This window comes from Nipponia nippon, unplaced genomic scaffold (assembly GCF_047370975.1).
Source record: "Nipponia nippon isolate SJK-2023a ecotype South Korea unplaced genomic scaffold, ASM4737097v1 scaffold_8, whole genome shotgun sequence".
Lineage (NCBI taxonomy): Eukaryota > Metazoa > Chordata > Aves > Pelecaniformes > Threskiornithidae > Nipponia > Nipponia nippon.
In genome coordinates this window covers 17,632,311-17,653,977 of record NW_028262402.1, presented here as the reverse complement: position 1 = coordinate 17,653,977, position 21,667 = coordinate 17,632,311, and positions in this window count along the sequence as shown.

Sequence of the window (21,667 nt, the reverse complement as noted above, 5' to 3'; positions counted from 1 at the left end):
GAACACTTTGGGTTGTCAAGTACAGACCTCTGCTATCACATCTGAGCACATCATATAATCCTGTTCATCAGCTTATCAAACTATTTTAAAAATAGGCTTATTTGTTCTCCTGCATCTATAGAATAACTGTTCTGGAATGTTCCAAGTTTGACTTTTCTGAAGGTCAGAGAGTATGAATTGGAGAATCTGTCTTTTTATCTGATGTGAAACTATTACTACACATAAAATCACTCTTAGAATATACATGTTTCCACAGAAACCTAAGATTTACTTAAGATTTTTTTTAATCAATTTGGAAAATTTGGTGGTTTTCAGAACTTTTGAGATTTTATATCTGACACTTTTTTCTAACATGGAGCTAATAGTGACTTTTTTTTCCCTCTGCTGACCTCTGATTTGCTGATACACTTTCCCTCATAGCAATTTAAAGCACTGCCAACAAAAGATACTTTGCCATGTGTGGAATCTGTCAAGCTTTTAACTAGTTTCTCCTCAGGTGTCCATTGAAGATGAAGCAGGTTTTGAATAAATGTGTCTTGGGGACTGTTTGTTAGCTAATTTTTCATCTGTGTTTCCAGCTGCACCAGCAAACTGAGTAAGGAAAAAAGAAGGTGATTTTTCAAGAAAAATCCTCTCTGCAAAAGAATAAGCAATGCAGCGTTTGCTACTTGTCTTTTGAGATAAATTACTTTAACCAGTTACCTTCATCTGTTGCTTTGTTATCTCTACATTTGTTTAAGTCACTAGCAGTACAAAATTTGACTGGAAATATGGGCACAGATCTTTAAAGCACATTTTTCTAGTACTTCCTAGAAATTTATGCCAAGACTGCTATTTCTGCCATGGGGAATTTCTAATTTTGAAACAGTCTTGGGACAAAGGTCATTCATAAGGAATTGGCAGTGTCTGATAAACTTATAAGTAGTTATGTTTCATTATGAGATAATAAAGGTAATCAAATAATCTGTGTTTCAGATGAGTGTATAAGGAGATAAAATGAGTAAGGTCATATTCAGACTATACCTGCTCCTGCCTCCAGATGCTGTCCTTTCTCACTATTATTAAATCAACATTTTCTTACACTGCCCATTAGACTGGCCAAAGAATTCCTGCAAATCACCCACATAGGACTAAAGTCCAGGGAAGGCTTGACATGAGGAGTTGAAGTGATAGGTGTTAAAACATTTGCCATTCTACTTGGCTGCAGGTGCTGTTTGCAGCATCCTATCTATGGCTTTTCTTACATGGATACTGAGGCATGTGAGTTTTCTGTTTTATTCTGGAAGATGGAAGTCTTCAAAGAGGTTTCTTGCTTTGCCATTTATTTTAAGGCGAGCATCTTTGAGTAGTGTAGTCAATTCATTTGGCCTTTTAGTCCTTTCATCTCAGAATTCTGAGATGTGTAGTGGCTTTACCAAAAGCGAAGGTATTTGGGGTTTTTTCTTTTTCATTTAAATGTTTGAGTTGTATTACATAGCAGGTTGGGCCACATGCGCATTTAAAGTAAGCTGTCAGATGGGTGATAAACAGCAACACTACTGATCAATAACCTAAGCTTTCTTATGCTCTTTTTTTGGTCTTTGTTTATTAAATTATTGTTGTAGATTAGACTTTTGTAGATTGGTTCCTATAATTTCTTTGAATTTATGTGAATATTAGCAATGTATTGTTCAGTAACCATCCTACATCTAAAAGTCCTAATCACCTGTATTCCATGATGTTATTTAACATACTATTGTTTTCTTCATGTTGATACACTTTCATCAAAATCCTGAGTCTCAAAATAACAAGATCTCACTCTGTCTAGAACAGAATTTGGACATACAGGAAATTTTTCACTGCTGCTTCTCAAGCTGTACGTATTCTCTACAGTTTGTGTGGATGATTCATCTCCAGCATTTCCTACAGCAAATTTCACAAAGGGTAAAATTCAACTTTGAAAGCAAACACTTATTCACTTACTTCTCAGATGTGCTAGCAGGTAACTTCTCCTAATGTTTTGACTTTAATAAATTGGATGCTTCTTGTTCTCATGAGTTTTTCTTTCTTTTTCAGTCAAAATACAAGTGAGATTTCAGCAGTCTGTATCAGGTGTTCTTTTGTACATTTGAAAATAAGTTACAAAAGGAGAAGCAAACCAGTTTCAGGGATGCTGTATCACAAAGCTGTTAAGAAATCTTTTCTCAGCTGGAGACCTGTGCTTGTGAACTAACAGTTTCTGTCTTTGAGGTCAGGTAATTTAAAAGCAGAGTTCACATGAATCTAGCTTTCAGTGAAGTGGGAGACAGTATCAGATTGAATTAATCTGTACACAGATAATGTAGCACACTTCATTCTAGATAAATAATGAAAATTAGTGGAAGTGCGTATAAATTTGAGAAGTAATTTAGAAATAAGTCGTATATTTAAAACTAAATATGTGCATAAGTGCTTCTGCTAGACAGGGAAATACATTCTTTTGCCAGCTATCTAACCAATTCTTCATAGCCTTCTGAATCACTGAGTTTATGGTTCAGAACATCCTAAATTAATAATAATAACAAAAGATATGTCTTACAGGAACTTGTCTAAAAATAATGATTGCAGTGTACTATTTCTAACTTCAAAATATTTAGAGTGGAAGTCCCATGTAGAGATAATAAAGGTCCTGTGTTGTCTTGAAGAGTGGTGTAAACTGTATAATCAATTCAGTAAGATAATGTTTGTCATAAATTTATGTAACAAACTGAGCAAAAAATAGGGTGAATTCACCTGTACTTCAGTGGTTTCTTTGGATTAGCAATGTCAGGAGTAAAATTCATTTATATGTAGGTGGCAAGTTAGGTATTCCTGTTAGTGATTTCATATTTGGGTCATGCTTTATGGTTCCTAATTCTTGCCTCTTTAATGGCTTTGATGGAAACAATGCTCTTTAACTGCTCTTACCATGTGTGACAAACTTCCAGACGAAGGATTGGGAGAAACTGATGGTTTTACAATTCCAATCCACTTTGCTGTTCATAAAGAGTTCAAGTTGAAATGAATACTCAACTGACAGACTTCTCAAGACTGTCACCTGGAGACTAGGGAAACTGATACAGTAAGTGTTGTTAGGTATTGTATGGGAAGTAGCTACCATGTATGCAACAAGTGTTTCTTGAACAGTAGTAGTATTCATTTTTGCAGCTTAAGGGATAAGAAACTTGGCTAATTTTAATTATTTTTCTTCACAACTTTTGACATCTGTGTTATCCATCCAGAGATGAGTTGGTGCTTGTGCTTTATGGATTGCAAAGATGAAGTGGAATATATGAAAGGAGTAAAGCTAAAGTGGAGTAAATACCTGAGAACAAAGCAAGCTGGGAAAAATGCAAAAAATGTTCAAGGTTAAGCTAGGAGGTAGTCCCAAAAGCTAGACAGGCTTAAAGTCCCATTTTGCTTTGAATCCTTACTACATGTAAACATATCATACAGACAGGCTTTAGTTAATGTGCTTGTTGATGGAGGGTCTGTCAGAAGGCAGGTTGAATACTCAGTTGTTTCTTTCTGGATTTTTTTTTTTTTTTGTTATTTAGAGTGAGATCGGAGGAAATGTTATCTTCTTGGCTTTTTCACTTCTGTGTAGGGCGTATGTGTGTATGTTTTGGTAGTGGCAGTGGGGGGCTGCAGAGGTGGCTTCTGTAAGGAGAGGCCAGGATTGCCCTGTGCTGGACCCAGCCGATTCCAGCTGGCTCCAGTGGACCTACTGCAGGGCACAGCTGAGCCAAGATAGTAGCACCTCTCTGGAAATGTATTTTAAGAAAGGGTAAAAAAATGCTGTGCAGCAGAGTGTGAGAGAGGAATGAGAAAAAATGAGAGAGAAACAGTCCTACAGACACCAAGGTGAGAGAAGGAGGAGGGGGACGAGGTGCTTCAGGTGCTGGAGCAGGTGTTTCCCTGCAGCCCATGGAGGACCACGCTGGAGCAGATATCCATGCTGCTGCACTTGGAAGACCCCCTGCTGGAGCAGGTGAAGATGCCCTGAAGGAAGCTGCAGACCATGGAGAGCCCCTGCTGGAGCAGGTTCTCTTGACAGGAACTGTGGCCTGTGGAGGACCCCATGCAGGTGCAGGTTTATCCTGAAGGACCCATGCTGGAGGAGGGGAGAAATGTGAGAAAGAAAAAGCAGCAGAGAGGATCTGTTGTGGGCTGACCACAACCCCTATTCCTAGAGGAGCTGGGAATGAAGGAGTGAAGGAGTGTTCATATTAGCATGTTATTGACAGGACACAGGTAGAGTTCAAATAGTTTTGAAAACTTTTCATATTTGCCATTATTACTAGTGAAGTGTCACAATCATAAGCCTGAGAAAAAGGGGGTTGGGGAGAAGATGTTTTAGCTTTCATTTTTTGTTTCTCACAATCCAACTCCATGATAAGTGGCAATAAAATAATTTTCCCTAAGTTGAGTCTGTTTTGCCCATGATGGTAATTGGTGAGTGATCTCCCTGTCTTTATCTTGACCCATGTGCTTTCCCATCTTATTTTCTCCCACCAGCCTGTTGAGGAGGAGGGCTGCAAGAGCGCCTGGGTGGGTGTCTGGCTGCCAGCCAAGGTCAGCCCACCATAACTTCCTTTATGGGCTTTTAAAGTGTTATGAGTTTTAAATGGCTGTCTGTACTTTATTGTCTTTCTACACATGGGCAGATACCAGAATCTATTATGAAGGGCTGTATTTCTAGATTTCAGAGATTTTTATTAAGTATTTAAATATTGATATGCTTTTTATGACAAGAACTGTAATCAGAATGGAGTAAGAATGCTACCAGGCTGCCTGAATTTGTCTAGGCCCCAAACTAGGGGAATCGAGATAACACTCTAAGTGCAGAAACACATTTATTCTCTTTATTTAATGTTACCATGTTTCCTGTGCACATTGTTTTTTGTAATTCAGAAGAGACTTACTCCATGATATATATTTTCCAAGTAACTTCCTGAAATATTGGATTGTAGCTATACTATCAAAAATACAGCAAATGTTTTCATATTAGCGTGCGATTGATAGGATGCAAATAGAGTTCAAATAGTTTTGAAAACGTTTCATATTTGCTATTAATTCTACTGAAGTGTTGCAGGTACAAAACTCTTGCTTATACATTTCTTGCTATCTCAGTGAGAGTTTTGGATATTTAAGGATTACAAGATTAAGAAAAAAAATTAAAAATGTGTTGCATCCATTTGTTAGGAATTATAATGCATTCAGCTGGATCTTGAGGCAGAGGTAGAAGTATATCTTCAGTGTAAGGTTTCACTGCCGTTGCTCTTATTTGTATTGATTAACCAAGGACGCTAGTTACTGATTGACTTTGCTTTTGTACTTTAGAATAGTTGATAACTCAATTTTAGTATCTCCTCTATCGCCCATGGTGGCACCCTGTATTTCATCATACAGGTATTGGCTATAAATACCTCTTTAATACTTTCTACTTTGTTTTGAAACAAGGGTACTTAAAATTGTAATTTCTGTTGCAGTGATACTGTTTACACAAATTTAACTTTTAAGTATGTTGCTATTTTGCTGGCAAATACTTTGTTTTCAAAGGTTTATAAGTTAGTCATTATCATAATGTATAGAGAAATGTAGTATTCATATCTTGAATGTGGGAATAGAATATTATTCCCAAGAAAAAGGGCAACATGTTCATTAAGGATTTGGAAACCTGCTAAATATCTTAAGATGCAAAACTGTGCCGTATTATAAAGATAACAGAAACAAAAGGTTAGACATGTGCTTAACTTGCATTTCAAGAAATAATGTAAACATGCACTTCCATAATAAGCATCTGGGAATCCATCTTTTTTCCCCTGACTTGCACTATAGTTTGCTTACTGCCCTGAGGACAAATCCTCAGCAGGTGTAAACAGTCATAGCTCTGACGTCAAGAGATCTATGGCAGCTTATAGTAGTGAAGATACACTAGTGGTCTGTTTCTACATATTTTCTGTGCTCTCCCTGATGTATTCCACAGTCTCACAGACAATGGACAGGAGATACTTGGCCATCCAGCTCACTTCAAACTAGCAGTCCTGACAATATTCTTTTTTAGTAATGTTTTCTCATTAAGCATCCTTTATGTATAGCTTCGAGCACTTAAAGCTTTTTTTTTATAGTGTCACTGGGAAATAACCTGAAACATTTTATAATTCACACATTGAGTAAACAGCACTGGTACACGAATGACTCTTCAGGATGGGTCAGTTGTAAGCACAAGCTGAAACTCTCCATGGGGATTTTGTATGCAGAATATAAAGATACCTTATAGCTGTAGGAAAAAATACTGCTTTTGTATGCCTTAATTCCAAACATCTTTCCTTTTGGGGGAGGGGTATGGGTTTCCTTTTTTTTTCTGTGTGTTTGTGAATAACCTTTAAAGTCAATTGTTTTTACCATTTAAACACTCTGTCCAGATGCTGAAAAATAATTTCGTATTTACTGACTCATGACAATGCCTATTAACTTTTACATAATCAAGATCTGATCATAAAACTGGCTTAGCAAGCAAGTGAAGATGACTTTTGGGGTATCTATTTAGTCCTTAGTGGCTATCTGTTCAAATCACAGAGCCACAATACCAGATAACTTCTGTCAGTCCCTGCACAGGAGAGGTCCTGATCAAGAACAGCTGGGGTGTTTTAGGTCACGACTGAAATGCATTGGCAGAGCTCTTCAGGGAAGCTTGTGTAGCATCTGCTAGTACTACGTCTGGCATTTTTAACCACTGCTATCAATTCTGTACTCGAACAAATACACTAGAAATTCACCCCAAACCTCAGAAAACCTTGTCTATCAATTCATCAAAAAGAAGAAAGACTTAAGTCCAACAACAAAGTTAAAGACCTAGTTTTCTGTTACAGAAGTAGAGATGCTTATGGCGAGGAAGAAAAAAACTAATCTATGGAGTGAACACACTGTGTATAGCTGGTACAGCTGCAGCTTTTCCTCAGTGTAAAGGGTGGGGTTTAATTTAAAATGTGAGGTAAGAGTGTAGGTGTAAGAAACTCAGATAAGTTTTCCATCCTTATTGGTGTTTACAGGAATAACACTTGCAAATGGATTTTTAGATAGTTTCCCTAATACGTTCTGTGTATCTTGAGTTCTTTTTCCCAAATGTAGTCCTTATTTTAAAATTTATTGAAAGATGAAACATCTGAAAGGATGACACAGTACTACTTACAGGAGTAAGAAGTTTAGAATGGGGATTGGGGTCATAAATGAGGAAAACTACAGTACTGTTGCAGCATAATGTGCATCTTAGTTGCTAAAAACTATTTTGGAAATGAAAGAGATGAAGATACAAGTGTCTCTATATTTCTTCCACCTTTCCTTGTAAACTGCACCAAGAGCATTATGAGCCTATTCTGTTTTTTGAACACTGACCAGTACCTAGAATATGAAAGGAATACTGAAGTTTACAATAGTGTAATAAGACAACTCATTTTTACATGACTTTTATGCGATGTGTTTTTGTATCTGCATGTCAGTTACTCATTGAAAACTGAAGTTCACTTCAGCTGTCTTCTTTATGGAGGGTTGTGATTTCTCACACTCATATGAATGGGGAGGGACCCTTATCTCTCATCTTAGTTAAAGACAGTATTGCATCTTAGAGGATTTTTTTTCTTTTAGACAAAGTGAAGACGGAAGTAACAGACATGCTAGCAAGTGTAGAACTGAGAACTAGGAGTAGAACTTGTCTAGACCAAATTATTCTGAGAGAATCACTGGTAATGTATGCAACCTTCTGCATTCACACATGTAAACTAGTACAATAGCTAACAAATTTTGAAATGCTATTACCACCTGATGCAAGAAAAATAGAGCTGACTGAAGTTTCTCGTGAAATATTCCAGTCCTATGGAATTACAGAACCTGGTGATTAAATAGAAGAGAATGCAGTTCTTATTAACTTGCATTTTCCCTAGAGAGCTATGAGAGAAAATTACAGATACATTTGTACTAGTGTTTGTGTTCATTATTTATAGATGTGTAGCTTTGTTTTAATTAGAATGATCAGTTCTTTACTCTTGGCAGGGGGGAAGAGGCTTAATATTCATTCCAGACCTCTGAGACAATAAGTTCCACTTTCAGGTGCATCATCATAACGATACTGTGTGGTAGCATGTATGAAAGTAACGGTTATAAATGTAGGCCCTGTGACAGGCTTGTTCATTTATGAAAACCATTTATGATGGGCCTTGTTAGCTTCTCAGTATAACAAACCTTTTGCTCAGAAAGCAGATGTTAGGAATGATTGCAGCCCAGACAAAATAGAGAGTGAAGACTGAGGCTGTAGATGTACAGGCTATGGAAAGACTGGTGTGGAAAGGAAGGTTATTAAGCAGGGGATTAAGAAAGAAGTCCAGGTAACAGTAAGATATAGATGGAGAGAGTAGGTCTACTTTAGTGTTCCTTTAAAGAAACTGGACTGGTGGCCCTGAAGACAGTGAACCAAAAGCTTGGAAAATATGCAGAGGCACAAGATCAAGTGTGAAGTTGTCTGGATCTTGAGACTGCTTTGAACTGTTATCAGTAGTTCCTAAAATTTACAGATATGGCCATGTTATACATCCATGTATGTTTTTGCAACTCCCTGTGTTTTTCATTATGTTATTGTCAATGATTCTGGGACATTTCAAGTAGGTTTGTGTTAAAAAAGGAGTAAATACTGTAGTGGAAGACTGCCGTTACTGAAAAAGACATGAGTTACTAAGCTTTTTGCCACATGGTTGCTAAGTATGTTAGGAGAAGAATAATCAGTCTCAGTCTCAAACTTAACTTGAAACTGGAAGCTTTTTCTCTGGGGATATTTTTCCACTGGTCATAAGACAAGTTTTTAAATTTTTGCCTTTCTTCCTGTACCATTTGTGTCTGCAAACAAATAGGAGCAAAGCATGGTAGTAGATAACACAAGCTGCTTGCAATAACTCAGTATAATCCAAGATGGCACTGTAGGTCTCTGTCTTTATGAGTGTAGATAAGTTAAGAAGTTTATGCAGTTTAAAGGAAAGAACAGTTTGATAGAACTATGGATAAAGACAAGGAGGAAGAGAGAATATGGGCTCTAGGATTGTGGTGCAAAGGTTAAACAAGAGGAGGATCTGACATTGATAGTAGAATTTCATCAAATGCCAAAAAAAGTAAACAAAATTCTAGGCTGCTTAGATAGCTATATAAAACATAACATGGGAACATTAGTCTCATGAAGCTGCATTTGAAGTTTCATATGTTTGGTGTGTACTTTAATAAAATGAAAGCATTATAAAAATGTGGAAAAGTAACAAAGGGTAACCAAATTAATACAAGGACTTGAGGAACTCTGTGTGTGTGTATAAATATGTTCCAAAAGTAAGCATGCAGTTGTCTGAGAGAAGATGATTACAAGGATATCTCAAGGAGGAACAAGATACAAGTTCTGAAATTGTAATAGGCTATTTTTCCCAGGGCTTGGAACAAGGCCATGCAAGCTTAAATTGAGGATGTCAGGCAACTAAAAGATTGAATTCCTTTGTTCCGTCTTTGTGTAACAGAAAAAAACTACCAACAGCAATATTAGAAACAGCTAGTACCAAGAAGCTATAGATATTGCATGGTAAGTTATTTAAGCAAAATAAAACAGCTTTCTCAACTTTGTCAGAAATTTGTGGTCGACTCTGATAATCTGCAGAATGATTAAATTTTTGGAAGCAACTGGTGCTGAAGACAAAGCTAAACAAAAACAATCGTATATATTAATTTTGTCCTACAGTTGTTGTCTTTACATATGTTGTATGATAAAAATATAAACTCAGTGAATTTCACAGGTATTTTATGTATGTCACATGTTTTCATCCTTCAGCAAACTTGTGTACTGTTTGGAAAGACATTTAGGAAAGATCAATGTATTTAATCTGATAACTTTTCTGGAATACATTTTTTAACAAAATTTCTTATCAGAATTTCCAGGACACTTTCAAATACCTAAAGAAACTAAAGTAGATGTAAAAGGTGGGACAATCAATAGGTTTCACAGAACATGTGTGTCTGTTTTGTAGAATATAAACCAACGGCCCTGATTTTCTGTTCATGGAAGGAACATAGCCACCAGCAAGGGTGGCTTGTATCACAGGTGTCAATATTAGTCTTTAAGAGCTGTTTGCAGGCATCTCTTTCCTTTTCCTCCTAGATGCTATGATAGAATGTAGACAAGGGAAGACCTGAATTGAATAGATCATATCTCTTTGCATCTGTTTCCACATAATACTTGCATAAATTGCAAGTAGATCAGTCTTGCTTCCAAGTATGGGGCTGATTTGCTGTTTCACAGAAGAATTCTGCTTTTTTTCCCCCCTCTTTTAGAGTGATGAAGGTAATGTACAGGAACTTTTCTTGATCCTCTTTGCTGTTCCTCCCTTGCCCCTTTGGGAAATCTTTACTGGACAGAAAATGAGTAGACGAATTCTGGCATGTAAGTCACAAAGTTATAGTAGAATTTAACAGTGTTGTACTATCTGCTGCTAAAAGCCTTGCTATGTACCTTGCTATCAAATTTGATCTGTCTGAATAGAAGGAAAGAGCCTGTGCCTCCATCCCCATGCAGAATTCTCTGAAGTCTGGGAGATTTGTTCCCTGAAGCCTACAGACGCCCTGGTGTATGTGTGAGAAGCCTTGTACCTTCTGGAGACTGTGTAGAAATGAATGTTTTGCCTTCTGTGCTGCACTTTCAATTCTGTGACCCACAATCCCCAGGTCCAAAGCTTGCTCACTGGAGAACAGCTTATTAAAATAATTCTGGTTTAGAATTTGGTATCTTTTCTGTATATTATGTATTTGTAGATTCAGAAAAGCTAGCTGTTCCCTGCCTGTTTAGTCGAATAGTTAAGATAGTTAAGAAGTGAAAAAAAAAAAAAAAAGAATCTAGAATCATGAGAATGACAGCTCTGAGTAGCTCTAAAGGCCTAGAGGAGCTATTCCTCTCCATTCTTTTATTGCATAACAATTCTGTAGTTATTTTTGTCCCACATTTTGCATACTTCTACTATTGTAAGTTGCAAAAATCTAAACCATGCCTTTGTGCATCTCCATTTCCGATTGAAGGAAGACTTGTGTAACTCTGAATGTACAGCAGTTCAAAAAGGTTAAAAGAGTAAACATATGACATAGAAATGACTTTCTTACATTACACTTCAGCCAAATAACTGAAAAAATGAAACAAAACAAACCCTATAAATAATGGGCTGGTTTTTTTCTGCATTGCATACTGTAGGCATGGTTTCTTATTTCTGAGTTTTCTTTCACTTGGAAAGCATTTTACCCATGCTCAGCTTGAAAAAGCAGAGCAAAGCTGTTATAGGAATATTACACTCATTTGTAGAATTTGTGGTCAACTGGGTAAATAAAGATTCAAGTCTTTTTGGAAATACATATTTACTTTGTAGACTATAATGGTTTGAGAAAAAACTCATTATGGTCTATCAGCTATATATGCATTTTAGGCACTTTTAAAAGTGACTGAAATAGCTTTTTTTGAGTAATAAAAAGGTCTCACATCTAATGAGTGCATACAAAAGGAAAGATTGGAATGCATTCAAGTGGCAGTAAAACATTATTTTCTGCCACTTAGAGTAAGACCTTTAGTATTTTAATCTACCATTGATTTATTCACAGTCACTGATCTCAAAAGTCCAGATGTTATTTACAGTTTTAGAGCTATGTCACTATTCACTTTGAACTTTTTGGTAACCTCTGTGTAGCTATATGAATCTATAATGTTAATTTACTTTAGCATAGAGGCACTAAGATTTTCAGTGTGTTCTTTTCAAGAATATCACTAAACCATGCTTTAATTAAATCAGTTGTAGATACTAAACAGAATTGGTCTGGATTCAGGTACCATTCATGGGAATAGGGGTGAAACCCTTTTCTTGAAAAAACAGGTTTTGCACCTTTGTTGACGTGAGTGGTATATAAATCAGTGTGTAAACAGATCGTACTGGTTCCCTTGGAGTTTTTTCAGGAGGAAAAAACCAAAAGTTTTAATTAGTAAGTTATTAAAGTTATTAAGTTAGTCAGAAGTACTGACTTATAATAATTTTAAACCTTGGAATTGCATCTCTTAAGAGTGCAAAGTATAAACTGGCCATTAATTAACCTCAGACAACAGTTTCTAACCATTGGAGGTAGGATTGACAAAGCTTGTGATTCTGAGGAATATAGTGGAAGCAAGCCTCTAATCAGCTTTCTAGTGAAACCTGATCAGTTTATGAATTACATATGATGCAGTTTTTTCTAATTGCAAAGCACTGGTTTTAATGACTTAGGTTTTCTTCTACTTTTAAGCAAGTAAATTTGCATTACAAGGACAAATTGTAGGCCATTACTATACTTTGCAAAGATAATCAATTACCTAGTCCTTCCATCTGCACCTTTGACTTCTTCTCTTTCCAAAAAATGAACAGAAAGATATATTTGCATCTTGAATTTTTAAAAATCCATTCCTACATTGAGAGGAAACATGTTAGCTCCTAAATCAGAATGTGTCATTAGATCAGAATGAGACTTGCAAACTCAGAGCCTCTACCAACAGAAATTAAGGTACAAATGCCATGAAAAAGATATGCACTAAGTAGGTAGTGTAATTAGATAAACGTTAACTGTAAAACCTCTGGAATCTGTGTGTGAAATGAACCAAAGAAATATGAACCTGGAGAGGAAGTCTGGAACATGAGGACTTTGAGATTGTATGAGAAAATGGGAGAAGACGCATGGGTGTAGGCCTGTGTTATTTGTGTGTCGTGGTTGTGTCTATGCAAGTGACCTTAAGTGGGCCATCCATTAATGTTTTCTGGCACTGGCACACATTTGCCTGTGCTAATAAACAATAGGAATGCTTCTTGGCATTAATCTGGCCTGTGCCAACCAAAGCCCTCCCCAGTACCCTCCCTGGGTATGATTTGGCAGTTAAAATGCTCTCCACTACTAGAATAGATAAGGCTGTGCTGCTTTGGCATGCTCCTTCCGGCACAGCTCTTTAATACCATCATAGCAGGCTTCGTGCCATGCCCCGGGCCATGCCAGATGCACCTGTGGCATCATGCTATACAAAAGCTGTTTGCACAAAGTACTGTGAAGTGATCTGCTGATTTTTCACAGTTGGACAGCAAAAACCAGAGCCTTGGTACTGAGGAGGCCAGATGACAGCCCTCTTTATAGTCTGCAAGAAACTAAGTGAGAAATGGAGTTCAGGTTTGGCCAGATCACTCTTCTTCATCCACCACTACCTATGCCAAGATTGGCTTGCCCCCTCTGCCGAGACTGATGATTAGACACTTCCATGCACTAAGCAGAGGCAGACTACACAGCACTGACGTATGATTAAAAAATAAAAGTATCTGCCATGAGTGTTATTTTTGTGCAGCTCAACACATGTATCTGCACTATTTTGAGATGCTTGGGATCTTCAACCTTCCCAGACCCCCACATGGGGCATGATTTTAGGATGTTCCCTCCTCCAGAGGACCATTCCGGCCCTGGGTATAGGACCTGAGAGAGGGTTTCTTCTTCCTTCTACTTGTCATTAATGTCACGTACCCTAGTGGCACAATCTGGTCTGTAAACCTCAACTTAAGTGAAAATTAGGTTCTTTACTCATAATGTAAGGACCTATATTTTGGGATCTGACCAACGGAGACACTGTCTAAGGGTACGGAATAGCCAGCCCAATGGATTGTGATTTATGGGAGGGAGAGACTGTTAACAGGTCCTCAAATAAGTCTCCCTTGTCCACTTTTGCATAGCTGACAGCATCAGCTAGGGAGAATTTCTGCTAGAAATGATTCATGTCACACAGCAGGGCCTCATCTCCAGACTTGGAGATTTTGGAGGTTTTCTTCCTATTAAAGAGGGTAGCCAAGGAGGCTTGAGAAGACAAGATATCTACCCAGGCAATTGGTAGAAACAAGGCCTTGACAAAGTTAAATTTTTGATGCATAGCAGCAGCAGCTGCAGGTGGCATTTGGTGCCGTGTACCCAACAGAGGTGACAAATCTTGATAGGGCTTGTCATGGGGCACATTATTAAATGCATGTGGGGTATACTGATGTGTGGCTTTTATGAAAAATTGAGGGAGAGCATGACACACACATGGTGCTGAAGAGATGTGTGGCTGAGTACAAAGACTGCGGTGTGTTTATGGTAGGTCCTTTTCCAACTAGGTTGGTTGTTTTGAGAGAGAGAAACTTCACTAGTGTAGATATGGTCTGTTCCACATTAGTTGGACTTAGTGACCAGAGACCATTCCTTGCTACCTTTAATTTACAGCTGTAAGGCATGGGTCCTATCTTTTTCTTTTGGCTTAGTAGACAGGCTCACTGCTGGGCTGTATTGAGGTATATGTAAGCATTTTGAAGGGCTCTGTGCTGCTGTCTGTGTTTCTGGTAAAAGAGCTCACCCAAGGTCTCTGTATGCTGTGCAGAATGCAGCAGACTGTGATGACAATTACGGCATTGGGATGCTGGTGTAAAGCCTGTCCCTTAGTGTATATCACTTGAAGTTCCTCTGTGAGTCTTTGTTGTTTAAATTGGCTGTACTTTGCCCTATCGTATATAGATGGCAGGGAAGTGGGTACTGAGGCCCAAGTTTTTCTGCTAATGCAACATGGATCAATGTGCCGCTGGGAGTTCAGAGCAGAGACTAGGGACACTGTTTCTTTAAACAGTTTACTGCAAGGGTTTGCAGTGTTGCATTTGAGACAGGCAAGTCAGAAGCGGATTGTATACTGAAGGGCGTGTGATGGTGAGAGACACAGAATCATAGCTAACTTTTACTTCAGAAAAATCCTGCTGAAATAAAGTATGGGTGCAACCCAAAAGAGCTCTGAGGCATACCATTTCAGTGCTTCTACAAAGAAAAAGCAGGGCTTCCATCTTGTGTGCTTGTTTGTTGTCTTCGGACTAGATTTGGATCATGAGACAATCAAACCGCTTGCAATATTTTGTGATTCATAATAAAAGGGAAAAAATCACCAAGATTTTTTTTTTAAAGAAGTACATATCTTTCCTTTAATTTCTTCAAAACAAAAAAAATTACTAAGGAAACTTTTTAGCAGATTGAGTCAATGATGTTTTCTTTTTTCTTGCTTGGTCCTAATTGTAATGAGGCCTGCATATAAAGATTTTAAGAGTATTGGTGATTCTAAGCACTAGTTCTTTACAAAAATGCCAATGAATGTCATAAATAAGCCACACATGGAAATGAAATGCTAATACTAATGGCATGAAGTCTAAAGAAATGTTATAAGGTAATGTTTAAAGATTAAAAGATAACATATATTTATCTTTTTCTTATGAGTTGAATACTGAAGCTCTATGTAAAAACATTAGTACTAAAATACAGCTGCATAATACACATTTTTTCTGTTATTTATTCTTCATGATGATAATACTTTTTTTTTAACTAAATATAGAAAGTCAGTGCAATAAAACTTTTCTGTTTCCAGTGAAATATCTTTCTCTGACCTTGTATTCAGATGAAAAATAGAATATAATGAAGGTCACATAGACAAGTTGCAAGCTGGCTTTTAAATGGTAAAAAAATAGAAATAATGCAGGATTTAGCATTTAAAACCACAAAACACTTATTAGCTAGTTTTGATGCTGATTCTCCCATACATTTAGTATGTTACCACAAATCCACAACTTGCAATGCAGCATCATGCTAGAAATCCTTAGCTCAGCACCAAGTGGACAGCTCAGTCAAATGCCATGCTGGTACACTAGTTTAGCCCCTGTACAGCAATATTATGATAGTAATTATTTCTGCCTCTCAGCAGGTTAATTAGCTTGGGAATGTCACAGTGCTTATACTTTTCATCTCTGAAATTACTTTGTTCGAGGTTGGTTTGGCTATTTCTGTGCAGTACTTTCATCATAATGCATGGTTGTATCCTTAATACTGTTGTTTCCCTGTTTTTCCATCCATAATTTGGGCTCAATTCCAATCACCTTATCAGGAAAACACTTAGGTCTATAAATTTTTAAGGGATTTTACAGATTACATGTGGTATGTCTCCACCCTTTGGGCATTTTTTAAAACATCAAATGTCAGTTGGACAATGTTTCTGCTGACCTGTGGAGATTCTTTAAAAGAATCTCATTAGACATATTTCTCTTCATAAACCCCTTTGAAAATTTGGTACCCAGAAGCTGCTAGGTTCGATTGACTTTGTCACATGTCCTCATGAATGCATTTATTGATTTGTTTTCATTTTTCCTGAATAATGTCCCCAATTTCTAAGATATTTTATCATTAAATACAAAGTATAAAATTAATTATTAACATTTAAATGGTGTTCTAGCTGAGAGTAGACAGGGTTATACATTTCTCTGTGAACTTAATTTTGTTCTCAGTAGGTAATAGTTGTTGAGCAAGTTTAGTGACTCTAGTGAAACTTTCCACATGGGTATTTGAAGTAACCTTTTTAATTTGGATCCCCAGTGATAAAGAAAACAGTGAACTTTCCCATCAACAACCCAAACCATACAGATCTGTAAATCAGTGATTTTTAAACTTGTGACCATATTTAGGCAAAGCAATAGATGAACTAAGGCAGATGTATTATTAGACTTTAATGATAAAGACACTAGTTTCATAGGTAATCCAACTAGATAATAATCAGTGCTTAGACTAGCAAATACATGAATAATTTAAAGAATAGAGACATTATAATGTTTAACATGGAATAGAAGTAATGAGGTTAAGGTGATTAATTGTTGGCACTTTTAATATATTAAAAGTCAGGGAATGGGCATTACTATCCTGGACAGACTTCTTTAACTATTTCATAGATGATATTATTAATTTGTATTTTTTCCCAAGAAAATAATTCAGGGAGTTTTACATATGAATATACATTTATAAACGTAGCAAATGAGTTTATGGTGGCACCTATTTATTGTTTAGCTAACATCTGTGTTCATTCCAAGTAAAATTACAGTTTCTAGGGGGCTAGTCATTGCTACTTGGCTGTTTCTCACAAAAATTTTTCTTTTAATCTTTGTATCCCAAATTGTGTTCTCAAAGAACAGAGGTCTTATTTAACTCAGGATTTACACAAACAGAAGTGAATTCCAACAGAGGGGTTAGGAGATAAATCTGGCAACTCTTCTAAAAGATAGTGAAATAAAGAGCATACCTAATGAATTTGCCAATGTCACTAATTTAGGAGAGGCTACAAGCATAATGAATATGGGGTGGAGTTCAAAACTATCTTGACAAACTGGGAAATGGCTCTTCCCTCAAGAGTTCTAGAAGCCTGACCTATCAGGAAGGACTGAAACGCTTGGTGGTGTTTAGGTTAGAGATAAGTAGAGTAGGTGAATAAGTGAACACTGAGTAGTGAAATCCTGTGCTACTTGCGTATTCCATACCTCTTAGAGCTTATCTGTCAGCTCTTTTTTTGGTTCACTTGGTATTCTTATGTGTACTGCAGTGAGAAGCTGTGCAGGTGAAATGTATGGAAACATTCCTTCTGGCTGATATCCATTATATATGGTATATTAGAAAGCATGCCCAAAGATAAAATGATGAACTGATTTTGTAGACTTAGAAAAAAACGCCTGTGACATCTTTAGAATTGTATAGTCACCTACACGCACTTGTTTTTGACAGTGAAAATTTTTCTTTTTCAAAAATTGTCAGCCTTCAGATCTATACTCCTGAGACAACTGTACAGACCTCAGTGAACTTTAGGAATGACATTAGAACTTGTTTTTTTTGAAGTAGTGTGGAAGATAATGGCAAGCTAATGCAGTCTTTCAGATAGCTGTCTGGTTTGATTGTCTTGGAAATGTCTAGTGTGATGCACCATTCTTGTCGTCTTGTGTTTATTGAAGGTGCGGAGGGAGGGTTGCTTTAGGGTAAAACAACAGATGTGCTGAATTTCTGTTACTTGCAACTTGCCATCATGAAAATGGATATCCTTTTGTTCAGTGTGTGAATATTTTTACCTCAACTTGACATGTCAGCTTTTTTACTGCAGCCATTTTGTTACCTGTCACAAGTGAGATTTTTCCCACCTCTGGGCTCTTCAACATCCATATTTATATCATGGGGAAGGGGATGGCATTCTCATCAATATTCACCAGAATGTCCATTCTGAATGTCTTGGACTTCACAGGGACATTCCAACCTCAGACATGATCCTTGGGAATTAAACAAAATAAGAAAGAAATCTCTGGAACTTCAGTGAGCCATTAACAAGTTTCATACATTAATTTGCAGTGCAAGAATTATCATATCTTAGTGAATCCTAGCCATGTTAGTGTATCCTGCTCATGTTCCCTTTCTGGAACAAGAAATCTTGGGTGTTAGTGTACTTGCAATCAGAGAGATGTAAATAATTTCTAACATGGTAAGATACTCTTCTAGCTGTGAAGGTACTTTGAAAAGCATGTAAAAATTGCCAGCTACTGTTAGTAGAGGAAAGCCGTTACAGCAAGAAATTAATTCAAAGAATGCTTCTCCTGGGCATGTCAGAAGAATCTTCTCTCTGGTATCTGCACTTTGCTTATTAGAATAAAGTTATCTCCCAATACTTCTCCACCATTGTTGGATTGGTTCCCTCACCCCTTAACATTGTCAACATGTTCTCATTATTGTAACCTTGAATTTTAATAGTGTGCATAAAGTAAAATGCAAGAGTGTGCCTGGCAGAAAAGTCTTTTCAATGTATGTCTAATAAAGTGGCTCTACACTAGTGCACTCCTAATGAAATTAGGGAAGAAAGACATATAAAGAAAAAAGGCAAAGTCATTATACAGACATATACTTGAACTGAGAAACAAGAGGCTAGGTGCTAATTCTGTCATAATCAATAACAAAAGATAAACCTAGTGATTATCAGGATTACCTGCAAAGAAGCAAGCAGTGGCTTCTCTTTCAAGATTAGCCTAAAATGTAAGTTATAATGCATTAAGTCTTTCAGTCAAGCACCAGTTTCTGCTAGGCCTTTGCCCAGACTTACTGTCCCAGACACATGACAAGAGCTCTGGCCTCAGCCTGTGTTCCAGCCCATGGATGTGTGGAGGTTATCCTCGGCTAAGGGCCACGCACCCAGCCAGCCGCTTGCTCACTTCCCCTACTCTGTGAGCTGGGAGAAGAAACTAGAATGAGAAAACTCATGGGCTGAAATAAAGACAGAGAGATCACTTAACAATGACTGGCACAGACAAACCAGACTTGACTTGGGGAAAATTATCTTAGTTTACTGACAATTCAATAGATTCAGGTAGTGGGAAACAAGAAGAGGAACGTTAAAACAAGACATTTCATTCCTCCTTTCCCAGGCCTAACTTTACTCCTTCACTCCCAACACCTGTACCCATCCCCCCACATGGCCATACCACAGCTGCTGGGTTGTTTCCTCTTCTTTTCAGAATAGGGTGAGCTGCCATTCTGAAAAGAGGTGGCACAGCTCTGCACCATGGCTTATTCAATTTTTGATACACTGAGACAGAAGATGGTGATGAAACACTATGAGTCAGCCAGGGAAGCAGTAATCATGACATGTGTCCACATAAAACATAAGATTAGCCTTATGTGAGCATAGAATTTAATTCTAGTAATAAGGTAGTTTTGTTGGTGGCATACAGAAAATGGTACCATGGTGAAAACCAGTAGTGGTTAAAGATGAAAGAATTTTATTTGAAAATACAGAAAGAGCAGTGCAAGTTGGCATCATAGACTAGTGTTTACATGTTAAATTGGAAACAATGGGTAGGTTGTGATGGTGCTGTGAAGGTTTTGAATATTAGAAATTATGGAATTAACTTGGTACTTTTACTGCTATTCTGAGATTTAATCCCTTTATTTAAGAAAACCTGAATGGCAACATGAACTCTGGTAGGATTTTCAGTTCTTTATAACTTCATGAGTGCCTTGTTTGTCTCCAAGTAATATAACATACCGCGTGATATCTTACTCTTGTCTTTTCCTCCACAAAACTAAGCATGTGAAAGTAACAAGCGATGTTTGACACCTGTAGTGGATTCAAGGAAAAGCAATTTGTTATAAGTTTTGGAAACATGCTTCAATATTTAGTTTGCCAGAGAAGGGCAGAGCTTTTTCTTAACTGTGGTTACTGTTGTTTTTTTTTTTCCTTTTTCTCTGCCATGAAAACCCTGATATTGCTGAAGAACTTTGTTTCTCCATTGCAAATCTCATCTCATATGGGAGGAGATGCACACAGGAGCACTGCATATATGGCAATGTACATTGCATCAAAACTCTGACAATAAGTTCTTTTTTTTCATACAAATTTGAAAAAGGGCATAAAAACTTCCTGACTGACAAAATACAGACCTGCTTATTGGAATGCAGTAGTTTTACTAGTTGTTGACTGCCTCTAGGAACAGAGTTTTGTTCTGGAGTATTAGCTTGTTCTGTACTTGAGGTCTTTGCAAAATAATTTTAAGGAGTGATATCTTATGGAAGTTGTCAACTACTGCAAATGATGTAAAAAGAAATAAGGGCCATCTTTGTAGATGTGTTGTGAGATGGGAAGGAATAATATTCATGATTAGCATCCTGTTTCTGGCACTAGACCCTATGGAAGTAGCCAAGCATATGCAACCTGAGAGTGTTTTTTAAACTGTAAGTGCACTGTTGACTATATGTGAACTTGTTTCAGGCTAAAAATAGGAAGAACATTGTCACGTATGATGCAACACTGAAATTTGACAACTAGTAAATACCTGCGTTATTTTACTGCTTGGCAAGAACAAAAGGAAAATGCTGCCAAAAGAGGAGACAAGTCCATTAAAGACTATTTCTGTATGTGGTGGTGAGAAAATATTATCAGTGTCATTAATGGCAAATATGATTTTGATGAAAAAATACAGAGGAATGATAGCAAGACTTTACCTTTACTCAGAACTTAATTATAGCCCAAATACCTGTAACTTGCTTTAAATGGGAGTAGGAAATTGCTATATTGCTAATAACATCTAGTCTTAAATAATGGCACAGAAGTCATTATGAAGTCACGGGAACGTCAAAAACTTTATGTGGGCTGTGGGCATGTGTCTCTGCAGACTTTCATCTGTGCTTATGTCAGTGCTGGGAGAGGGAGCTTCAAATACAGGCTTGATGAGAATTTACATCCTTCTGTAAAAAGCTGAAATTCCACTCAAGTTAATTTCATTGCTACTGGTGTTAACAATGCAGATTAAGGCTCAAGGTACTCCTTCCTGGGAATGATGGCTCTCATTCTATCAACACTGCACTGACTAACCTGTAACTGTGGTGTGCGTGTGTGGTACTGCATTTGTGGTTTCTGTGTTAAATGCATTTGAAGGAGAATAAATTTTCAAGAATGATACATTTTTCTCAGCTCATACATTTTGGCTCTCTCAGAATGTTTTGTGTTGTGTAAAATCTGAACACACCTTACTGCACATCTGACATCACCTTACTGCAATGAAAACACAAGTTTACTTTTACGGCATGTATTTTAAATGCCAGCTTCCTCTAACTTGTCTCTTCCCTCCATCCACTGGTTTTAGAATAACTTTCAATGACTTGTTCTGTAGTGGATTTCAAATCCAGAAGTAGCGATTGAGAGTCAGTTCTTGCTGTGACATTTTTGTCCTTTCAATTTGTCACTCTTAACAAAAAA